This window comes from Falco punctatus, assembly GCF_963210335.1.
Source record: "Falco punctatus genome assembly, chromosome: 14".
Lineage (NCBI taxonomy): Eukaryota > Metazoa > Chordata > Aves > Falconiformes > Falconidae > Falco > Falco punctatus.
The window spans coordinates 10,561,329-10,575,526 of record NC_137594.1 but is presented as its reverse complement, the minus strand read 5'-3'; the positions used below and the strand labels follow the sequence as shown (position 1 = coordinate 10,575,526).

The 14,198-nt window shown below is 40.4% G+C and overlaps 1 protein-coding gene across 7 annotated transcripts in view; it reads left to right on the top strand.

The window, feature by feature from the left end:
- The window catches only part of LOC308073241 (uncharacterized protein), a 319,052-nt gene that overhangs the window by 168,952 nt on the left and 135,902 nt on the right, over window positions 1-14,198 (top strand). The window lies entirely within an intron of this gene.

Genomic DNA, 14,198 nt, shown 5'->3' with positions numbered 1-14,198 from the left:
GCATGCTCTGCTCCCTACCGCGATTTCACAAGAAAAAATATTTCTTCCTTTGTTAGCCTCCAGATAGCAGCAGAATACCTGCTGTCGATAGGTTATTACTTGATTTCCACCTCCCATATTTATCATGTTATTAATTCCCCTTCATGATATTAAAAATGTTAATTCAGTGTTTGCTAAGTCTCCTGTTTCCCAGTGAGAATAAGACCAAGCTGTTTAATCTTTCCACACAACCCGCTGCAATTTTTGAGAATTGTTATCATTTTGATTACTCTGTAATGCACCTCCCAGAACAATTATGAACTCTGTAAACTGAAGCTGCGGCAAGCTGTTTGTTGGAGATTCGGGCCCTGGTGAGGAGGCCTTTGTAAACTGGCCTTGAAATCTGTGCTTTCTAGCCAGCCTGTGTTATCAGGTGTGTGTTTGTTTTCTGAGACATTGACACACACATCCTTAGATGAGGAACTTTCAGGAAAAAGTGGCTTGGGCATGGTCAGAGCACGCAGTGAGGTGCTCTAAAGGAGGATGGCTCCAGTTGTGTAAAGCAGTTGAGCCCAGTAAAGAGCCCTGGGCAAAAATTTTGAAAATTAAAGTTATACATGAAAGGGGGAAAATGAAAATGGCCAACAAGCATGAGAAGGGGTGTTTCTGAGGGATACAGCCGTTTGGGTGGCAGGTTCCATGGAGGGGCTCAGATGATTGCATAGGTGTGCACATAGGATTTAACTTCTCTCAGGTTCTGTAGAAGCTGGTCTGTTCACAAAATATCGGAGCTGGATTAGCAGGAATATTACTTTACATCAGCAATGGCCACCTCATACATGGTCAAATGGGAATTCTGAGGAAATGTCTGCCTCCTCGGTGGAGTTGGGGACTTTTTCTTTTTTGTTTAATTTGAGATCTTGCAACATCTGAAATAATTTCCTTAATCTCTCCCATATTCTTCTATGCTGCCTAAGGTTTTCCCCACTCTTTAAAAAAATGTATCTTTTCAATTCTTTGCCTATTTGGGGCAAAATCTGCACATTGTTGTGACCAAAAATAGCCCATTTTATTTTTTGTTGCTAAAAGGATCGCTTGTTTTCCTGTATAGACTCTGGGGAGAGAGTAGTGGAAGCTTACCCTCTTTCTGCAAGGAGAAAGCTGCTGGGTGAAGGATCTAATTCTTTCACGCTCCCCGGCACTGCCATCCTTCGCTTTCACAGGTCTGGTGAATCGTGTCCCAGGCACATGGTAACACACAGGAATTCTTTTTATTTGGGTTCCAAGTGTGAATTGCTCCAGTAAAATCAAACTGTAGAAAAAGTAGCTTGTAACTACTTAACGAAGGAATAACAACAGGATAAAAATAGAAGAGTGTTTCTGCTGTAGAAGTGTGTCTTACAATTGTGTCTGGCAGTGGGGTAGGCTTTGAGATGAATAGGTATGTGGGTGACTTGAAAAATGACATCAGATACTTTGTGCACCATGAGTTAAAGCATATACGTTGCTACCCACAGTGACTTATTTCAAGTGGCTTATATTTGGCACAGTATGCCTTTAGATTACAGAAGGAAGTGCTAAGCATGGAGCTCTTATTGCTCTGCTCAGGCTTAGCAATTATGAAGAATAAAAAATTTACCAGAGCTTAAGCTCTTAGATAGTTATAAACACGGGGAGAATTAAGGGACAGGAAAATTATAGCAACCCAGCTAAACCACTATAATTAAGGCTGAATTGCTTTTTATATTATAGCATTCATGAAGTAGAATGTTGAAATAAATGAAAAGTAAAAGCTCAAATACTGTTTCAGACTTAAATTTTGGTAGGACAAATCCATTTTATAAAACATCGTCTGTGTAACTTTCCGTTTCTCTTGTCCTGCTCCTATTCTTTCTGGTGCTGCCTTGCCCTCCAGATTCCAATGTCTCCTGAGCTTCCTCAGCTGGGAAGACTGGGTTTGCTCCTGCGCAGGTACAGCCTGTGAGTACAGCCTTCTGCCACACTCAGTGCCATTTACAAAAGGCTCCTAAATCGCTTGTGTGGGTTTTAAATCCTATATGTTATGGCACTGGAGATGCCCTAATATCCTTCACATTCAGATTAAGACTCGCCAAAAGACTGTAGGTTTTTGGTAGTGGTTTTGTGTGTTTTTGGTGGTTTTTTTTTTTTTTTTTTTTTTTGGGTGGTGGTAGGTGGTAGTTTTTTGTTTGTTTTGTTTGGTTGATTTTTTAAAAAATTTAACTGATTTGTTTCATACTTTCAGTACTCACACGCTTTTACACAGTAGACCTGTCTGCCTGCCTGTGCATTAGTCCTGCTAACAACTTCTGAACCCAGTGGCCTGCTTCCACTGAAGCTGACAGTAATATAGAGGCTGCAGAGGTACTAAATTCCCCCAAGTTTGGTGAAAATCCTCAGCTAGAGGAAAAAGACCTATATTAAAGCTCCTTCGGGGAGAGTCAGGCAGAACTCAATCCATGCTTGCTTTGAGAGGCAGCAGCCACACCAAACCAGATAGCACATGTTATCAGCCAGGCGAATGGAGGACGTGGGAAGAAGCTGAAAATATATAAAGAGGAGGCTAGCAAATACAGGACATGGGTCTTGCTGTTTGTAAGCTTGTTTGGATCAGCAGGTTTGTAATGGGAATAAATTCCAACGTGTGCATTTCAAAGGCACCCCTACAGTTTAGGGAGAAAGGCTTTCTTACTGATGGGGAAAAGCACCACACAGAAGTAACCTGAAGTCTTAGAAAGTGATAAAATACACGAGAAAGCAAAACAGTCTTTGTGGAAAGAAGTCTCAGGCTGTTGGTGATATTATTATGTACGTGACAGGTGTTACTATGCACATGTAGGCTGTAGTAATTTTATGACCAGCTATATTCTGCATTATTCTGACACAATGAGCCAGATCAGTGACACTGCTTACTGCCCTCCCCCTCTCAATTTAATAAACCATAAGGCAGTTCTTTGGAAACCATAAGATGACTTAAAACATCTTGCTTACATCAATATGGGACTCCCTTTAAATTGTATCTTGAGTTATGAAATGAAAAAACTTGGAAGCAGCTCTGAATGCTGTTCGTGTTCATAGCAAATGGGTTTCACAAAGGAGGAAGCGAGGCCACCTTTGAGCATTCTGTAAGTCCTAACCGAGCTGGACGTTGAACTCAGCATGTTCGGGGGGGGGGGGGCGGGGAACCCTGATTTCACCCTGAATGAGAGCAGCAGTGAACCTCTTTCTCTCTTTCTAAATTCCTTTTCATGTAAGTTTTACTGTGTCTTTGTAACCATCTGCTGCCGAACTGTGCACTCTGAGCTTGTGCAACATTTAAGGTTTTTTTTTTTTTGTTTATTTGTTTGTTTCTGTGGCTGTGGAGAAGAGCTGGAGGATGTGAGCTCTGAAAGTTCAGAAGCAAAAGAGCAAATAAGGCAAAGGGCATCCCAATTTAAGGGGATTCAGATTTTTTTGTTGAAAACACAGCTGGTTAAAAAATCCTGAGAACGTAAAATATAGTTATCAGGCTGTTGTCTCCACCATCTTCCAAGATCTTAATTTAACCCTAAATGTACCATCATGGTGTCCCTGGCTTGTTGGCAGCTGGAAGGTGGATATGTGACTATCTAAGCTCTCTGTATGTTTAAGATGATGAGGAGCTATTTTGGATTATAAAATGTGGTTGTTCTCTAAAGTAGGTTTTGGTAATGCTGGCAAGACTTTCCCGCAGGTGAATGATGTATAACAGGAAGGTAGATTTTGACTCAAAGCTTGTTAAGTGGAAGGTAATATGCATTTTCAAGGGGCAATAACATGTTAAACCCGATTTGTCTGTAACGTATAGGCCAGAAGGCAGGTTGGAGGGTGTCTTTCCATTGGTTCTAGGGACAGTAGGAATAAGCCCAAACAGATTTTAATTAACAGGAGCAGTAAATATATGTATCCTCTAGAACTCTGAAGAGGATATTTTAATTCACTTTTTACACATGATATTTTTTGTTTATAAAAAGAAGTTGGCATGTTTCAATTTTTATTTTAAGCAATACATAGTTAATGTTCTTTGTCATGTTTTCAGACTGGTCAGTCTATTCCAGAGGTCCGCAGCTGGAGTCCTTGGGTTTTTACCCAGCAGGGCTTTTTGACTTGTCCAGTGCACACTGCAGTGTGATGGGCTAGAGACGGAGCCATCTTTAGGTATCCTTTGAACTGTTGAGATGTTTACTAATTCTGTCTTTGTAAAACTATACATCTGCCAGGAAGGTTGGGGATTCGTATAGTGAAAGGGAAAAGCTTATTGTCTGAAAAGCAGAATGATCATTTGGAAGGCCCCAGTCAGCGCCAGACTTCGGGCCGCTGCTGACCACCAAGTCCTGATTTCAGGAGTATGGAATGAGTCTGCTGAAACAGCCTTGATGTGATAGTCACAGGGTTTTGTGTGGCTTTTTGCTAGAGCTGTAATAGGAGCTGTTACTACTGAGTGGAAAGCATCCCCAAGGTTACGCTGCTGTAGTGTGTTGGACTGGAGACAGCTTGAGTTCAATCTAGTTGAGTGGTTTTGTTTGTTTTGTCAAGAAAAATAACTATAATGGTCGCTAAATAACCAAACAGAAACGAGAACAAATGTTTCAAGGACTTTAAGTGGGGATTGGAAGCTATAGCAAATTTAAACCACAATTAACAAGCTGTAGATTACTAGAAGATTCTAGAAATATTATCTCTCTGCAAAGAAGTTTCAGAAATCAGGAATGTTGTTTAACTTCTGTGATTTTGCTTTGAGAGAAACAAATGCATTACATGTGTGCCAGGTGTGCAAATTCTAAAATGCGTGTGCATGTCCCACATTCTTTGTGACTCCGTGTTTAGGTCCTACATTGTAAATCTCCCAGCTGATGAAAAGTTACTTCATATGAATTTCTTTATGGTGCTGAGAATTTGGCCCAAATGTCTTGAGCAGTACAAGGGTAAGGACTTACCAGTTTAGGTTCTTGTTTAATCAATGAACTCTTGTTTAAGATGTAGGGGATTGTTTTTTTTTTTCTTCTTTTTTTTTTTTTTAAAAAAAAATAAATCTGTTTCTTCTGTAGCTGGAAGTCATTTTGTAGGGTGTGTGTTTCTGGGAACAACAAACAAAGACTCAGCTTAGTAAGATATCTGCAGTGCAGTGGTCTGGACTACAGACCAATGTAATAGCTTGGTATCAGCATTAATGGGCGTAATTCTGTGGAAACTCTTCATTTTCCATGTGATTGAAGTGACTGGCCATACTAGGGAGGATTTCCAAGGACTGCTTTCAAAGAGCAGTAATTGCTGAATCCTGGATTATCCTGAGGTTTGCATTTTGGTGGTCTTGAGTTCCAGTCTCTCTAAGAGAGCTGCATGAAGGTCATAGTGGTTAGAAAGCTTACAGACACTTAGGGAGGCGTAGACATAATGTATTGCTCCAGCAAGGCGAGCGCTGTCAGCTTGCTTGTGAGATCAGTTCAAGCTATCTTACTCCTTTATCTGCTGTTCGGTAACTTCCAGTAAAATGTGCTGAATGTTTCTCTTCTCTTGATACAAGAGCTCTGAGGTGGCAACCTCAATAATGTGGTCAAAATCTGGAAGATGCAAACCTGCGTGTGGAGCCCTGGGTGTGGAAGCTCTAGAGGTTACAAGGCTAAGATAAAGCTTGCCACAGACTTGGGGGAACACAGATCCATGTAGAAGCATCCCCTAGAATTGACCAGTAAATCATATTGATAATTGACAGTTTTGCTGGTCGCTTGATTTCTTACAGGAAATATTTTCTGTGTTAAATTTTGTTAAGCTTGGAGTAATTTAAAATAGTCTATAAACAGAGAAACAGTATGAACATATTCACAAATGAGCACCAGTTTTACCTTCACTTAATTTTGTACAGAATGTAGTATGAAACTCCAAAAGACTTAGCTGTAGAAATGATTTGGTGCCTAAGTAGGATAATTTTGAATTATGGATTATGTTAAAAAATAAAAAAATCCTCTTCAGATATAAGACAAGAGAGAAAGAGGAGAGGTGTGCTTATTATATTCAAGAACATCAGTGATTCCATTTGTTTTATGTATTTGCTTGTCATTTTAATGGTTTATTATCAGGGATCCAGTCAAAATTGGCAATAAAAAAGAACATAGCTTTACTTTGATTCAAAGTCTGCAGCAGATATGCCAGCAGAAAGGATAAATAAGGCATGAAAAATATGCTGTTAATAAGGGAAATACAAGTAGTTCTAAGCATATTTCACATGCTTTTTCTTTATTTTGATTTCAAGCAGTGTTGGATGCACTTAAATTATTAAGTCATAGTGAATAGTACCTTGAACATGGGTTGAAATATTCCATTCTAGAGCATACTTGGGTTTGTTCTTGTAAATCTATTCTTATAAATAATTTTCAGAAAAGAAATAAAAAAAATACGGTCCTCTCTGATTTTGTGTACTTTACAGAAAGAGAATATCTTCTTTAGCAGAACCTCATTGCTATTCACTGCAATTCCCATTCCAAGGCAGGAAATATGCTGGAGGATTTTGTGGCATCAGGACTGTATATTATTCTGTCCTTCAATGGCCAAACACAATGTATAGGTGAGAGAATGTAATGCAACTAAATATAGTTCAGTACTATCACTGTTTTTTGATGCCAACAAAACACTGGCTGGCCCAGCGGTGGGTTGATGGAAGGTCAGCTGGCCCGGGGTCAGGCAATTAAACTGTGTTGTGCCCTTTTGGACCAGTCTCTTCATCTAACTGTAGGACTGTTATGGGACAAAGTCTCGATTAAAAAGTATGAAAGTGGAGTAGCTGTGTGTACAACTGGATTCTACACTTCAGGTTTCCTTTGCTGACACCTTTCTTCTTCCTGTGGGAGGATGAGAAGATAAGAAATTAAATGCAGCAATTTTAAACAGTGTATTTGCTATTTTAAGCAACCAGAAAACTGACAGGGCTATGACTCTTCTCTGGGCTTTGTCAGGTCTGTGGCCACATGTACATTCCTCCTGCATGCGCTTCATGAAGTTGTTTTTCTCTTTCACCGATTCATTTTTTTCATATCTACTAAGGGTGTAGCCAAATATCTTGATACCTTTTAAGACAGATCTAAAAAGACCCCCAACCCTTAAAAACTTGAAGTGAGAGAAAAATTTGTACGGGCGATGGCACTACCTTATACCTTTTCGCTTGGAAGGCTGGGTCTGTCTGTACCATGTTAACTTTTCTTGTACGTGATTGCTGCTTCTCCTTCTTACTCACCAGACTGGAAAAAAAAAAAAAAAAAAAAAGACTGCCTCTGCTACAGTTTTCTAGGACAGATCAATCTGGAGACTGTGGCAGAAAGAAGAAACTAGCTTGCTCTGTGTTAATTAGCAGCCTAATACAAACATGATGAGGAAATCCATTGCAAGAAAGAATCCATATCCATTTTAGAGATAAAGCTGCTCTTACCGTTGATCTGGAGCTCTAGATGCCACTGCAGTTTCTGTGTAAGATCCTCAGACCTGTAGTGCAGCTTCTGTGTTAGCGTGGAGGAGCTAGAGCAGCTGTGCAGGCCACCCTGGGGGCTCCTGCGCCTGGATCTCCTCAAAATACATTGGGGAGGGACAGCTGGACAGGGGGGAAAGCAACAGTAAACTTCAGAATAAACTGAAGAGGGTATGGAGTTAAAAGGTTATTCATAGGCTAGGCAGGTATGGTATATATATGATACTGTTGGCGTAGAAATCTGCTGAGGGAGACCTTGTTGCTACCCCATTGATTTCAGTTGCATTTGGGAATACTTTGTACTTTTATGACTAATGCTTGCCTGGAAGTCCCAGACAAAGTGGAAAAATATGTTTAACACAAGACAATGGAAAAAAAAAAGTTTCTTTTCTGAAGATGAGTGTGTGGATGGACCTCCTGATCTTTCAAGAAAGAAATCAGTAACATCTGGCGAGAACCCGTGACAGATATTTGCTGGAAGAAACAAAGCAGAATAAAAGGGGGGGCAAGAGAATTTTTGTGGGTTCAGAAAGGAGGAGAAGCTGAACCAGGCAGCAGTATAACACAGTTAAGTTAGCAGAGGTGAGGCCTTGTGGTAGCTCGCTGGAGCATGGCTTCAGGTGCAGTTACTCAGTCTTGCAGTTGGTAGGTTGGTTACACGACCCCAGTGGGGCTTTTGCAGTTGAATTGTGCTTGCTGTGCTGTATCCAGATCCCCAAACCCTGATCTTGTCTGCTTTTAATCATCCCTTGGCCTGAACTGGCTGCAGTGAAGGCTTTCTTTGTGGTGGTTCTGCAGGGCTTGGCCCCAGCTGCAGAAGGCAAGGCTGGCCTTTGCCTGGTATTCTTCACCTGCTTCTTTTTTGTTGCCTGGAGTCCTGGTCTGTAGAGATTGGAGATCTGTCACATGGATGACTGGGACTTCTGAACAATAATTGTATCTGGCTGGAGCAAGTCTAGATGTCTCAAAGCCTGAGCTTATGTTTAGCACATATGTAGATGAATTAACTTTGACATATCTAGGGCATTTGGGACTGATTGCATGTGCTCAATAAATATGACACCTTCTGGACACAGCAGCAGTCTACATACGTGAGAGCTGAATTGTCCAGGCATAATTCATATCGCACCTCAAGGCTTAAGTACCTGTTCAGACACTCCAAACAGTTTACGAGTAGTTGTCATTCATATTACCTGTCTCCAGATCCCTGAGATTTACTGTTCACTTGTTATGGAATATATTTTCATGTGGCTAAGAGACCTAATGTGCAGTAAGGCCATCACGTTCTGTGTAGGCAGATTTCCCCAGTTGTTACACTGGAGTGTTGTTACACTGGAGTAAAAAACCTGAAAGTTGGTTTTAAAATCTGTGTTAGAAGGCTGTTCTCTGTCGGTTGTGTTCAAGACTGTGCTGGTTGGAAGTGTAGCCTGGTATGGAATTGTCAGTGCAATAGGTTGAGTACAGACAAACATGTGCTTGTATGGAGATCTCCGAACTGCTGGGATGGCGTTGCATTTCTAAAAAAAGAGGTGGTGGTGACGGTGAATTTAAGGGTAAAAGGCTGTGTCTGCATCAGGAAGGAAAATGGCTTTGAGTTCTAAACGCAGTTCATTAATCTGTCCAGTGGATGGGTGTCCTGGTTTCAGCTGGGGTAGATTAATTTTCTTCCTAGTAGCTGGTACAGAGCTGTGTTTTGGATTTCGTATGAGAATAATGTTGATAACACACTGACGTTTTAGCTGTTGCTAAGTAGTGCTTACCCTAAGCCAAGGACTTTTCAAGCTTCCCATGCTCTGCCAGCGAGCAGGTGCACAAGGAGCTGGGAGGGAGCAGCCAGGACAGCTGCCCCGAGCTGGCCAAAGCGATATTCCATACCATGGACGTCGTGCTCGGTATATAAACTGGGGGAGTTGGCTGGGGGCTGCCGATCACTGCTCGGGGACCGGATGCACTTGTATTGTGCATCACTTGTTTGTTTGTTTGGTTTGTTTTTTTTTTTTTTTGTTTTTTTTTTTTTCTCCCATTGTGTTTTATTCCTCTCTCATTCTCTCTCTCTTTTTCATTGGAATTGTTGTTCTTATTATTTCAATTATGAAATTGTTCTTCTCTCAACCCACAAGTTTTACCTTTTCCCCACTTCTCCCCACCGCATGGGGGGCGGAGGGGAAGTGAGCGAGTGGCTGTGTGGTACTTAGTTGCCAGCTGGGGTTAAACCGTGACAAAGTTTATACTCAGAAAGCAACTGTCCTTGCTTTGCTCCCCTTCCTAGATGTCCCAGATCCTTCCTCCTCCCCTTTGCCTTAGGGGCTGTTCTATTCTGTGCTTTCTATTGCTTTTGAAATCTCAGAGGCAGCACGTGTGAGGGAAAAATAGTATTTCCAGAAGAAGGGAGGCCAACTTCTGTCCAACAGTATCTGGAGCCCGTAACACTGCCTGTGGCCTGGAGCTCATGCTTTGTTCTCTGGATCTGCTCCCTTTTCTTAGGCTTTTTCTGATGAACAGCTGAATGCACTAGATGGTCACGCTTGAGTGCTTGTAATTTGTGGCAATTAGTGGAGGGTTGAACAGTGTGCACATGTGCAGGAGAGTCCAGTATAGCATCCTGTGCAACCAGACAGAAACACGTATGCCCGTTGAAACGAGTTTGCTCCTCAGTCAGATAGGAAGCGTAGCTTCAGCCTTTTTAAAATAAGGCTGCTGCTGATACGACTGAAAACATCCTATGCAAAAATCAGGTCTCATTTCTAGCCCCAGGGCAGTGATACTGGGACCTCCACTTGGGAATAAGGCAAAAGCAAATTCCTTGGGAAGAATATGGCTTACTCTCACAGTACACAGAGGCCTGTTCATTTTGCATCAGTAGTTTCCCAGTTATTTTTGGAGTATCTGGCTAGCTGTTGCAGCTGTGAAAATGGTGGGCTTGTGAATACTTGCCCTTTCTTAGAGTTTGGTCCATAATACAAACAATGCAATCCTGAAAACCTTAGTACATTGCAGACAGAAAAAAATTGTTAGGGATCCACGTGTACAACTAATTTATAAGCAGCAGTATATTTTATGGTCCTTCTCCCTGCATAGACAACTTCTACTGGGTAGTGATGTGGTCAGCTCACTAGCAAAAGGTATGCTTAAGGGTGATAAATTCAGAAAGGAAAGATATTAACCATGTGGGTTTGCAACTGTAAATTTGCTTGTATAGCCATGGATGCAGTCAGGGAGCCCAGTGTCAGGGCAAAGAGGACCTTCTGTTAGACTGTGCGGCAGGGAAATAGAACAATGAGTTAGGATATTTCTGTCCCTTGGAAGGCAAACTTCCCATTCAGCCTCTGCTCCAAGGACAGTGTGACACTTACAAGCTGAGCACAGAGCAATGACTGAGCTGTTTAACCTGGTGACACTCTCAGGGCTTAAACCAGTCATTTTCTCATTTCTTCATTTACTCATTCTTCACAACAGGTGGACAAGGGAAAACATGATGGTTTTTTTCTTTTCTTTTCTTTTTTTTTTTCTTTTTTTTTTCCTTTTCTTGATTCTATACAGCATTTTAGCTACTGCAGGTATTCTGGGATTGACGTTTTAAGGCAGTCTCTCATTCTTCTTACTATTCAACTCTATTTTAAAGAATATTCTTGCTTCTCAAAATTACATTGCTTTGTAAAAGTAGAAGGTGACAAAGACTGCTGCCTGCCTCTGCATAATGTCCTGACTGATGGCTGAACACGGAAATTTCACTTAACACCACTGTAACACTCCCTAGCCAGCACAGCCTGATTTGCAGGCAAGGGAGCAATCTGGTGTTTCACTCTGATGCAGAACTCTAGAATATGTGCAGATCAGATACTCATTAGTCAGACAGAGGAAATACAACATCTTAATTAGAAAGGGAGTTGTTCGTGGCTGTGTGTGTACTGTATGGAAAATAACATGTTAAAGAAGCAACTGGGTGGGAACTATTTTAATTATTTTTTTTAGTTGTCAGTTTTATTGCCCATTTTGAATGTGAGCATAAGATGTTGTAATTTTTTGTTTGTTTCTCTTTCCACTCCCTGGTTAATATCTACTTCATTGATCCTGGTATGACTGTTAGATAGCTACAGTTCTGCACTTGACACTGGTTATGTATTTGCCCCACAAGGTTCAAGGATTTACAGAAGTTGATGGGAGTCTTGGTTGTATAAGAAATACAGGATGAAGGAGATACTCCACACAGTTTACCTTCTTTATCTAAGAGTGAAAACAGTTGCTGAAGAGGGAAGAAATAACTTTTTATGAGCTCTGAATGAAAATAGCAGTACTCCATCTTTCCATGAATCTGTAATTCTTTCTTTTTCCCTGTCTCCTTAGCTGTAGGAATGTGATGTTTCTAATCTGCACTGTTGTAAGAAAAAGCGTCGTGATAGATTCACCTAATCACAGCATCATTCTTTGCAAAATAATAATTTCCATGTATTTTATTAAGCTGTGGGACAGTAGATGCAGTGGAGACAGCTGGCATCTCCTTGGCAGGAATCCTTTTGAGATGCATTGCTTTTTTTGGTGTTCCTTTTATAACCTCTACTCGTTCCCTTTGATGCTGATGTTCTGTTTTAATAGGACTCATCCTTTTACAGGAACATCAGAGTGATGTGAATAAGAGTTTGTCTGTTCAGCTTTAGTTTCTTCTTGCTATCAGCTATGTGTACCTTTTAGCCTCTTTAATTTTGGCGTTTTCTTTCTCCCCTCACCGGAAGATATGTATCAGGAAATATGATCTCTTAAAAACTTTATTTCAGAAACTAAAGTAAAAACATTACTGTTGCTGTATTTTTGCATAGCACTGGGAATTTAGGGTGTTTCAGCATTACTGAATACTGAGGAAGTGCTACTATTAGTTCACAGACCTGAGATTCTATCATCTTTTGAGAACACTATTCCATCCTATTAATAGCAGTGGAGTTGTTAATGTTTCTTGTGGTTATCAATTTAATGGTACTTATTTCTAACTTAATTTGCCACCTTCTTATTACTTGATTATTTTTTTTTTTTTAGCAATACTCTTCCAATACTCAAAACCTCCTTTAAGCTATGTTACTGGTAAGATGGTGACTTGTATTTTTTGGTTCCGAGTCAGTGTTGTTCCTCACCTATTTTGGAAAATAGGGATGAAGAACAGCAGTGCCTTGGCTGTCTTGTAACTCACCAAAGCTAGCTAAAGAAAGGCTATTGGTTGAGTAATCTGGAGTCAAGACGTAGCGCCATATGAAGTTTATGAAGCAAGGTAGTTCAGCACTGTCCCTTGCGCACACCATGTGCATTTCTTGCCTCCATGGCCATAACATTTAATTCCTGGAGTTCCAAAGAGAAGATGCTCCTGCAGGTCTTTAAGCAGGTCCTGTGCCCTCACCTTGTGCGCTAGTGCCTGCAGGGAGATTTTGCAGAGTCATCAGTCTAGTGCTGGAAATCAGTCCCTAAGTGGTTTCACAAAGCTGAAGTGAATTGAATGTGAATCAAATGAATGTTTCTTTGCTTTTTTTATACATATGCATTTTCAGTGTATGTTGCTGTGTCGTAGTGCTGTAACCTTCTAACAAGCTACTATAACTACTCTGTTCTTTTTTTCTCCATTGAATCCTAAAATTTGTTGATTTTTGTAATTCCAGTTATCAATTAAACTCAGTGTCTCTACACATACCAACAGTTAAAAATATGTCACTTGGCAGATGCAGTTAATATCTCCTAGAAGAAATTAATAAATCCTTATTTTTTAAAAAAAGTAATTTGGCTTGGTTTTTTTTTTTTTATTACTGTATAGTAGCTTGCTTTTAAATTTGTGTTAAAAAGAAACCCCACCTTTGAATTTTCATGGGATGAAAAAATAAAGGGGAGAGAATGGTGGCGATAATTATTGAGACCAGCCAGCTTAGTTTTCTAAACCCATGCGCCACTCTCTCTGAAAAGTAAAAGGTGAAAACAAATAATAAATCAAACAAAAGCTTAAAGCAGAAAACAGGTATTTACTAAAAACCTGTTGATGCTATACATATAAGCACTTAAAATGCACTCCAAACAAAGTAAGTGAATTAAATATTCAGAGCAAAATTTTTCTGTTTCCTACTGGAATCTGATTTTGTGTGAAAACAGTAACTGCCCGCTTTATTCTCGGTGGTTTGTTTGTACCAGAACTGCCTCCCATTCTGCTGGGAAGGCTCTTGGTTTCCATGCAGACATGAGAGTGGCTCTGGTTTGTAAGGCTATGTGTAAGATCTGGCTTCCAATTCTGGAGATCCAGATTTACACCCACAATTAACTGCAGGTGTAATTTATAGATATTTGATTAGGCTATTTCAAATGTTTAGCCTTGGGCCAGTTTAATGAGCTGGCTCAGTGTTATGAATCAACTGTGCAGTTAATCACAGGGACAAAACTTTGGGCTGTTATTGGCAAGTACAAAACGTATGTTTACAAGGTCAGACACCAACTATAAAACCCAGGACTTCAACTTTTAAGGAAGAATGATGTTTTTCTGGCTTAAATCCTTGTAATGGAAGCCTTAGTACCCTCTTGCTCAGTTAAATAGAAAAGAACAGCATGATGTATCTGTAGATAAACGTTGAATTTCTGCATTTTAGATGTCTGTTAAAAGATGCATTAAAAATAGCCAGTGTTCATCTGCATTCAGATTGCACATGTAGAGTATCAGTGAGGTCTATGATGATGCAAGCAGCTAGTGTTGATAAAGTGTCACATC